The sequence below is a fragment of the Bubalus kerabau genome, chromosome 5 (assembly GCF_029407905.1).
Source record: "Bubalus kerabau isolate K-KA32 ecotype Philippines breed swamp buffalo chromosome 5, PCC_UOA_SB_1v2, whole genome shotgun sequence".
Taxonomy (NCBI): domain Eukaryota; kingdom Metazoa; phylum Chordata; class Mammalia; order Artiodactyla; family Bovidae; genus Bubalus; species Bubalus kerabau.
The window spans coordinates 24,950,317-24,959,298 of record NC_073628.1 but is presented as its reverse complement, the minus strand read 5'-3'; the positions used below and the strand labels follow the sequence as shown (position 1 = coordinate 24,959,298).

The 8,982-nt window shown below is 36.8% G+C and overlaps 1 pseudogene; it reads left to right on the top strand.

Moving 5' to 3' along the window:
• Positions 1-7,128: 7,128 nt before the first annotated feature.
• On the top strand, positions 7,129-8,116 carry LOC129654184 (olfactory receptor 8B3-like; annotated as a pseudogene).
• The last annotated feature ends 866 nt before the right edge of the window (positions 8,117-8,982 follow it).

Below are 8,982 nucleotides of genomic sequence, written 5' to 3'. Positions count from 1 at the left end.
ATGGTATTTTTCACAGAGCTAGAACAAATAATTTCACAATTTGTGTGGAAATACAAAAAACCTTGAATAGCCAAAGCAATCTTGAGAAAGAAGAATGGAACTGGAGGAATCAACCTGCCTGACTTCAGGCTCTACTACAAAGCCACAGTCATCAAGACAGTATGGTATTGGCACAAAGACAGAAATATAGATCAATGGAACAAAATAGAAAGCCCAGAGATAAATCCACGCACCTATGGACACCTTATCTTTGACAAAGGAGGCAAGAATATACAATGGAGAAAAGACAATCTCTTTAACAAGTGGTGCTAGGAAAACTGGTCAACCACTTGTAAAAGAATGAAACTAGAACACTTTCTAACACCCTACACAAAAATAAACTCAAAATGGATTAAAGATCTAAACGTAAGATGAGAAACTATAAAACTCCTAGTGGAGAACATAGGCAAAACACTCTCTGACATAAATCACAGCAGGATCCTCTATGACCCACCTCCCAGAATATTGGAAATAAAAGGAAAAATAAACAAATGGGACCTAATTAAAATTAAAAGCTTCTGCACAACAAAGGAAACTATAAGCAAGATGAAAAGACAGCCTTCAGAATGGGATAAAATAATAGCAAATGAAGCAACTGACAAACAACTAATCTCAAAAATATACAAGCAACTGCTGCAGCTCAATTCCAGAAAAATAAACGACCCAAACAAAAAATGGGCCAGATAACTAAACAGACATTTCTCCAAAGAAGACACACAGATGGCTAACAAACACATGAAAAGATGCTCAACATCACTCATTATCAGAGAAATGCAAATCAAAACCACAATGAGGTACCATTTCACTCCAGTCAGAATGGCTGTGATCCAAAAGTCTACAAGCAATAAATGTTGGAGAGGGTGTGGAGAAAAGGGAACCCTCTTATACTGTTGGTGAGAATGCAAACTAGTACAGCCACTATGGAGAACAGTGTGCAGATTCCTTAAAAAACTGGAAATAGAACTGCCTTATGATCCAGCAATCCCACTGCTGGGCATACACACTGAGAAAACCAGAATTGAAAGAGACACGTGTACCCCAATGTTCATCGCAGCACTGTTTATAATAGCCAGGACATGGAAGCAACCTAGATATCCATCAGCAGATGAATGGATAAGAAAGCTGTGGTACATATACACAATGGAGTATTACTCAGCCATTAAAAAGAAGACATTTGAATCAGTTCTAATGAGGTGGATGAAACTGGAGCCTATTATACAGGGTGAAGTAAGCCAGAAAGAAAAACACCAATACAGTATACTAACACATATATATGGAATTTAGAAAGATGGTAATGATAACCCTGTATGCGAGACAGTAAAAGAGACACAGATGTATAGAACAGTCTTTTGGACTCCAGGAGAGGGAGAGGGTGGGATGATTTGGGATAATGGCATTGAAACATGTATAATATCATATATGAAATGAATTGCCAGTCCAGGTTCGATGCATGATACAGGATGCTTGGGCACTGGGATAACCCAGAGGGATGTTACAGGGAGGTAGGTGGGAGGGGGGTTTAGGATGGGGAACACGTGTACACCCATGGTGGATTCATGTTGATGTATGGCAAAACCAATACAATATTGTAAAGTAATTAGCCTCCAATTAAAATAAATTTATATTAAAACAAAAACAAAAAATATGACATGCACATCTTCCCACACATACATGTTTTTACATTATGGCATAAGTGACCATATGATGCATACTTTATATTTTTAAAGCATATCATTTCCTTTTCCTTAACACTCTCTTTCCTATATGATCTCCCGTCCATCAGTCACCCTCAGTTATCCATGTTTACAACCAAAACACCTTTCTATATCTTCCTACTCACTGATATAAAAAATAATTACAACTATAAAGACTTTAAAATTGATTACAAACTTCATATTTTTGACCCTTTTCCTTTTTAATCTAACAAAATTATACCAAAATGTCTCTAAAAGTCTCTGTTGTGGATATATTCTAATACATCAAACCACTCCCCATTGATAGAGATTCACAATTTCTATCCAATAGCAATGCTAAAATATTCAATATTGTACATACACTTGATATTCCAGTACTTTTATTTTAATGAGATAAATTCCCAGAATGTATCCCATGGACCCCCTCCTCAAATTCGATTCATCAGCTAGAGTGGCTCACAGAACAGAAGAAAAGTTTACTTATAGTTACCAGCTTATTATAAAATGATCTGATATAGGATACAGTTGAACATCTGGATAGAAGAAATGAACAGGGCAAGGTCTGCAGAAAGAGTATGGAGCTTCCATGCCCTTCTCAGGTACACAGCTCTCCCAGCATCTCTACACTTTCACCAACCCAGAAACTCTTGGAATCCCATCAATTTGAGGTTTAATGGAGGCTTCATTGCACAGGCATGATTGATTAAATCATTGGCCATTGGTGATTGAACCCAATCTTCAGTGCTTCTCCCCTGCATGGGATTCTAGAAATTCTAGGAAGAGACTGGAAGCTCCAACCCCCTAATAAGAAGGTTGGTTCTTCTGACAACCAGTCAGCAACCTTAGATGAGGCCCCAAAGTCACCTCATTAACATTACCAAGCATACCTTTATCTTTGTCATCCCTTGAATTCCAAGGGTTTTAGGAGCTCTGTGCCACAAATGGGGTAGGAGACCTAGTATATTCAATTCATTTTATATTATTATTAATTTGCCAATAATAGATATTAGTCTAATGTTTGTCACCATCATTAAACTATATATTTCTCTGATCTATTATTAGTCTCCTGGTTTGCTTAAGGTATCTCTTTCCAAACAATAACCCTGTGTACGAGACACCAAACAAAAGTTTTTAAACATCATACAATAAAATATGACTACTTTTAATACATTCATAATTACACTATATAACACAGATCTGATATAACCACCTAAATTTGAGAAAATGCTATTTCTTACTTTTATTACTACAAAGTAAATCCTCCTAACTAAATCCTTGATTCATCCATTGTCTCATACAGTCTATTCCCAACACAGCAACCAAGATCATCTTTTTAAAGCATGTCACTGTGTTATAAATTCCTGTATTCAATTTCACTCAAAGTACCAAGTTTTACAATGGCCTGCAGAAACCAATATATTACATCTCAGTGCTTATCATCATCTCTTTCCCTCACTCTTGTCAATAAATAGAACCACTATGCTTTTATTCAAACATGCCCAAAGTATCACCTTAGATCCAGCAACCCCACTCGTGGGCATATATCTAGTCAAAACTACAATTCCAAAAGATACATGTACTCCTATATTCAAAGCAGCAATATTCACAATAGACATGATGTGAAAACAATATAAATGTTCATTTACAGATGATTGGATACAGATGTGGTACATATATTGATTATAATTTTGGTAAATTCTTTGGCAATGCCAAAGAATGCTCAAACTCCCTCTCAATCACATTCATCTCACACACTAGTAAGGTAATGCTCAAAATTCTCCAAGCCAGGCTTCAGCAAAACATAAACAGTGAACTTCCAGATGTTCAAGCTGGTTTTAGAAAAGGCAGAGCAACCAGAGATCAAATTGCCAACATCTGCTGGATCATCGAAAAAGCAAGAGCATTCCAGGAAAATATCTATTTCTGCTTTATTGACTATGCCAAAGCCTTTGACTGTGTGGATCACAATCAACTGTGGAAAATTCTGAAAGAGATGGAAATACCAGACCACCTGACTTGCCTCTTGAGACACTATATGCAGGTCAGGAAGCAACGGTTATAACTGGACATGGAACCACAGACTGGTTTCAAGTAGAAAAAGGAATATGTCAAGGCTGTATATTGTCACCATGCTTATTTAACTTACATGCAGAGTACATCATGCAAAATGCCAGGCTGGATGAAGCACAAGCTGGAATCAAGATTGCTGGGAGAAATATCAATCACCTCAGATATGCAGATGATATTAACCTTATGGCAGAAAGTGAAGAAGAACTAAAGAGCCTCTTGTTGAAAGTGAAAGAGGAGAGTGAAAAAGTTGGCTTAATGCTCAACATTCAGAAAACTAAGATCATGGCCTCTGGTCCCATCACTTCATGGCAAATAGATGATGAAACAGTGGAAACAGTGAGAAACTTTATTTTGGGGGGCTCCAAAATCACTGAAGATGGTGATTACAGCCATGAAATTAAAAGAAGCTTACTCCTTGGAAGAAAAGTTATGACCAAAGAAGACAGCATATTAAAAAGCAGAGACATTACTTTCCCAACAAAAGCCCATCTAGTCAAGGCTATGGTTTTTCCAGTAGTCATGTATGGATGTGAGAGTTGGTCTGTAAAGAGGGCTGAGCACAGAAGAATTGATGCTTTTGAACTGTGGTGTAGAAGACTCTTGAGTCCGTTGGACTGCAAGGAGATCCAACTAGTCCATCCTAAAGGAGATCAGTCCTGGGTGTTCATTGGAAGGTCTGATGTTAAACATGAAACTCCAATACTTTGGCCACCTGATGCGAAGAGCTGCCTCATTTGAAAAGATTCTGATACTGGGAAAGATTGAAGGCAGGAGGAGAAGGGGACGACAGAGGATGAGATGGTTAGATGGCATCACTGACTCAACAGACATGAGTTTGGGTAGGCTCTGGGAGTTGGTGTTGGACAGGGAGGTCTGGCGTGCTGCAGCTCATGGGGTCGCAGAGAGTCAGACACGACTGAGCAATTGAACTGAACTGAACTGAATCTCCTCTGAAGGGTTACATATTATGAATTTAGCAACATTGATATGCTTGCTTTTTTTGTATTTTTTGATGTTCAACATTGACTTGCAGTTTTTAACTCATTGCTATATTCTTGATTTATCATTTTCAGTGGCACTCATACCATATCCCTTTATCTCAATATCAACATATATTATTTTCACATACCAAGGCCTATGTTTAAAAAAATAGTTGACCCAGCTGGAAATTTTTTTTCATTTACATCTTATCCCTTTTTATAAATTTCTCTTCCTTTTTGAGAAAAATGTGTATCTAAAGAAGTAAATAATAATTAAACTACTTGGGAACCCTTAAAGGCATACAGAAGTACAGCCACTCTGTTTTGTATTTTACCATTATTTGATGTGCCAAAAATAGTTAAAGTGGGTCACAAGATTTCCATTTGAGAAGCCTCAAAATGCAATTTGTTTCATTTTTAGGAAAAATAAACTTTCTGTCAAATTAGATTTCATTCTATCAGAATACTGTGGATAAAATAATATAGAAGTTTATTTTTTAATTTAAATTTACTTATTTTAATTTGAGGCTAATTACAATATTATATTGGTTTTGCCATACATCAACATGAATCCACACTTCTAAAGTTTACATTTGGCAATAGATTAAGGAATCAACTTAATTATCATTTCTTGTTAGCAACTGAAGCTCTTTATATCTGTTTGGACCTCACTAAAAGGAGGGAAATCGAGTTAGGATGCTTACGTGTATAATATGGAACATATTGTTGCAAAACTTGAAAATTGCTTCATTTGAAAATTTTCAGATAAAGAAATAAAGAGACTGTAAGTAAGACTCTTACAGAAATATGTCCATTTAGGAAATGGGCATAGAGAGGGACTGAAGCAGTGTCCTAGATTTCCCTTCAGAGGTGAAGATAATAAAGAGATGGGAATTCACTTTGGATCTACCTGAGAGTGGCACAGTCCCCAGAGTAAAGCAAAAATGATTAAAACAGTAGGTCCATCAGAATTAAAGGCAGATCACACACGGGGATCTTAATTTCCTTATATATATATATATATATATATATATATATATATATATATATATTATATGTAGATTATACATATATATAATCTACACCTCAGGGAAGAGACTTAGAAAGCTTTTACCCAGTTTTTAACCAACAGCATTACATCATTATACTCACATTAAATCTTTATGTGTCTAATTACTAGCAAGTGTGATAATTAAAGGCTTTGACTCTTTCTACTGCTTGAAAGGACAATATAATCAGAAATTACACTAGATCATAAAAATTTCCTAAGCATATGTTTAGGTTGTCTCTTCTTAGAATCAAGGAAATCAAGCCTCAAAAATCTGAAGTTACATTTCCAATACCAACAGATAAGGGAATCAGCTCTGTGGTTTTCTGAACTAAGAAGGATGAGTTTCTGAATTTAACTTACATACCTAATTCAATTTACAATACTTATTCCTTGTCCTTGTTTTGAGATGAAAATTGGGGAACCAAATATATGCCTAGTCTTTCTCATTGTGTGTAGTTCTAAGACTCAAGTGATCCCAGGGGATCTGTTGGAGAGGGATCAGAGAATGTTCCAAAACATGAATGGGCTCAAAACATATCAGTCAGGAAGTTTCCTCTAAGAGATTAAAGCTCTCACTCTTTTACGTTTATGACTTTTACTTTGTGACAAGGGAAGTTACTTAATTCTCATAGACTATTTTCTTGGGTTACAAACAGAATTCTTGGTTCTGACCATACGAAATCTAATGTGTATTAGAAGCCAGCGCCTAGTTGCTAGAGTCACTGCTTGGAGTTCTACTGATGAGGGAAGATCTCAAGTGAATGAGGAAATGTTGAGAGTAGAATGACAGTGTCCTAATCCACCCCTCTTCTCTCTTGGTTTTTTCAGCTGGTATGTTTGCATATGGTAGCACTGGCCTTTCCTCTGTAAGCTGTTTGTGATATCCTTTGCTATATTTAGCTTATAAAAGCTCCATATCATGACAAAGGTAAAGACAGATTCTATGGGACTAGGTTGGGATAGTGTCAGGCAGCCACAGTGTTTGTACTCTTTAGTGCTGAACTTTCCTGGTGGCTCAGTGCAAAGAATCCATCTTCTAATGCAGGAGATGCAGGCTCAATCCCTGGGTCAGGAAGATCCCCAGAGATGGAAATGGCAACCCACTCTAGTATTCTTGCCTGGGAAATCCCATGGACATGGAACCAGTCCATGGAGTCACAAAAGGGTCGGACATGACTTAGAAACTCAACAACAGCAAAAATACTCTTTTGTAGGATGAGACACTGTGGGAAGAGCTGAGTTGTTCTCTAATTGAACAATTTCCTCCTGTATCTATAGATTCCCTTAGAGAAGAATGGCTCCTGGAAATGTCTCTTTTGTGACCGAATTCAATCTGTTGGGATTAACAGACTGACATGATCTCCAACTCCCTCTGTTCTTCCTGTTCCTAGGAATGTGCATGTTCACTCTGCTGGGAAATTTGGGACTGATAATGCTAGTTGCACTGAATTCACACCTACACACCCCCGTGGACGTTTTCCTCTTTAACTTGTCCTTCATATACCTCTGTTATTCTTATGTATTTACACCCAAAATGCTAATTAACTTCTTATCAAAGATGAATATTATTTCTTATATGGGATGCAAGACTCAGCTCTACTTTTTCCATTTTTTTCATCATTACTGAATGTTATCTGCTGACATCAATGGCCTATGACTGTTATGTAGCCATCTGTAAACCACTCTTGTATAATGTTGTCATGTCCCCTAAAGTGTGTTCCACCCTTATGCTTGTTTCCTACTTGATGGGATTTTCTGGTGTCATGGTTCACACTGAATGCATACTGAGACTGACCTTCTGTGATGCAAACACCATCAACCATTATTTCTGCGATGTCTTTCATCTGCTCAAGCTCTCCTGCACAGGTAGCCACATTAGTGAGTTGGTAGTTTTCATTGTGGTGGGCATCAACATCATTATGCCCAGTTTCACCGTCTTTGTCTCTTATGGTCTCATCCTCACCAACATCTTCCACATCAGCTCCATAGACCGCAGGTCCAAAATCTTCAGTACCTGCTATCCCCTCATCTTTGTTGTTTCTCTCTTCTTTGGGTCATGTACATTTATGTGTCTCAAATCTTCATCTGGTGGGTCTATGAATGAAATAAATCTCTTCTGTCTTTTACATCAATGTGTTGCCATGATGAACCCTTTAATCTACAGCTTGAGAAATAAAGATGTGAAAGCTGCTCTGAGAAAATCTCTGAGTAGGAGAGAATTTCGAATTGATAGAATATCTCTCTGTGCAGTTGGTTACAGGGCAGAAAGGTTCTGTATTTAATAATTTTGTTGACAATCTTTTTGTTTCTTTTTAACCAGGTAGAAGGAAATCTGAGTCGTCTCTCAATTTATTTCCACTCTGTGTAGAGCCATACTTCTCTGTTACCTAACCATTTGCTGAATTTCTCACCATCTCCCATTTATTAACACTTATTAGAAAAAAGTATTACCTCTTGCTTTTTTTTTTATCAGTTTGAACATATTTCCCCTCTGGAAATATAAAACTGCTCTATAGATGATGAAACATGGAACATTAGGGTGACATAGTGTCATTGAGGATGTCTTATCTGCCACTTGCCATTGGAAGGATGAATCAGACAATTTTTCTCTTCCTGTCTTTTCAATCTTCCTTGAGCAAGAATGTATCTCCTTAAATGCCTGAGATGGAAGGTTCCATAATGACTGCTAAGTATAAACCACTTTATTTTTCGAAACATTACACATTATATTTTCCTGGAAAAACTTTTTCTTAGTTTGCACATCCAGTCCTGCACATAACATATTGTTAAAATATATGGCCTGGATGTAAAAGCTAAGTTCAGAGTAGTACTTTACTTCTACTTTGTGTCATTGTTTTTGTTTCAGTAAACATGGAAAGGAGAAAATACTCTAATGTGAAAGTTGACTTTCAAACTTTGTCTTTGGGTGGTATATGACTTTTTCTCAAGGTGAATATCAGAAAAGTTTATGGCAGTATCAAAAAAGTTTTTTGGATATGTCTCCTCAGCCTAAGAAATAAAAGTAAAATTAAGCAGAAGGGACTGCATCAAATTGAAAAGACATTGTAGAGCACAAGAAACTTAGCAAAATAAAAACTCAGTCTACTGAATGGGAGATGATATTAGAGAACATTGCATCTGAAAACAG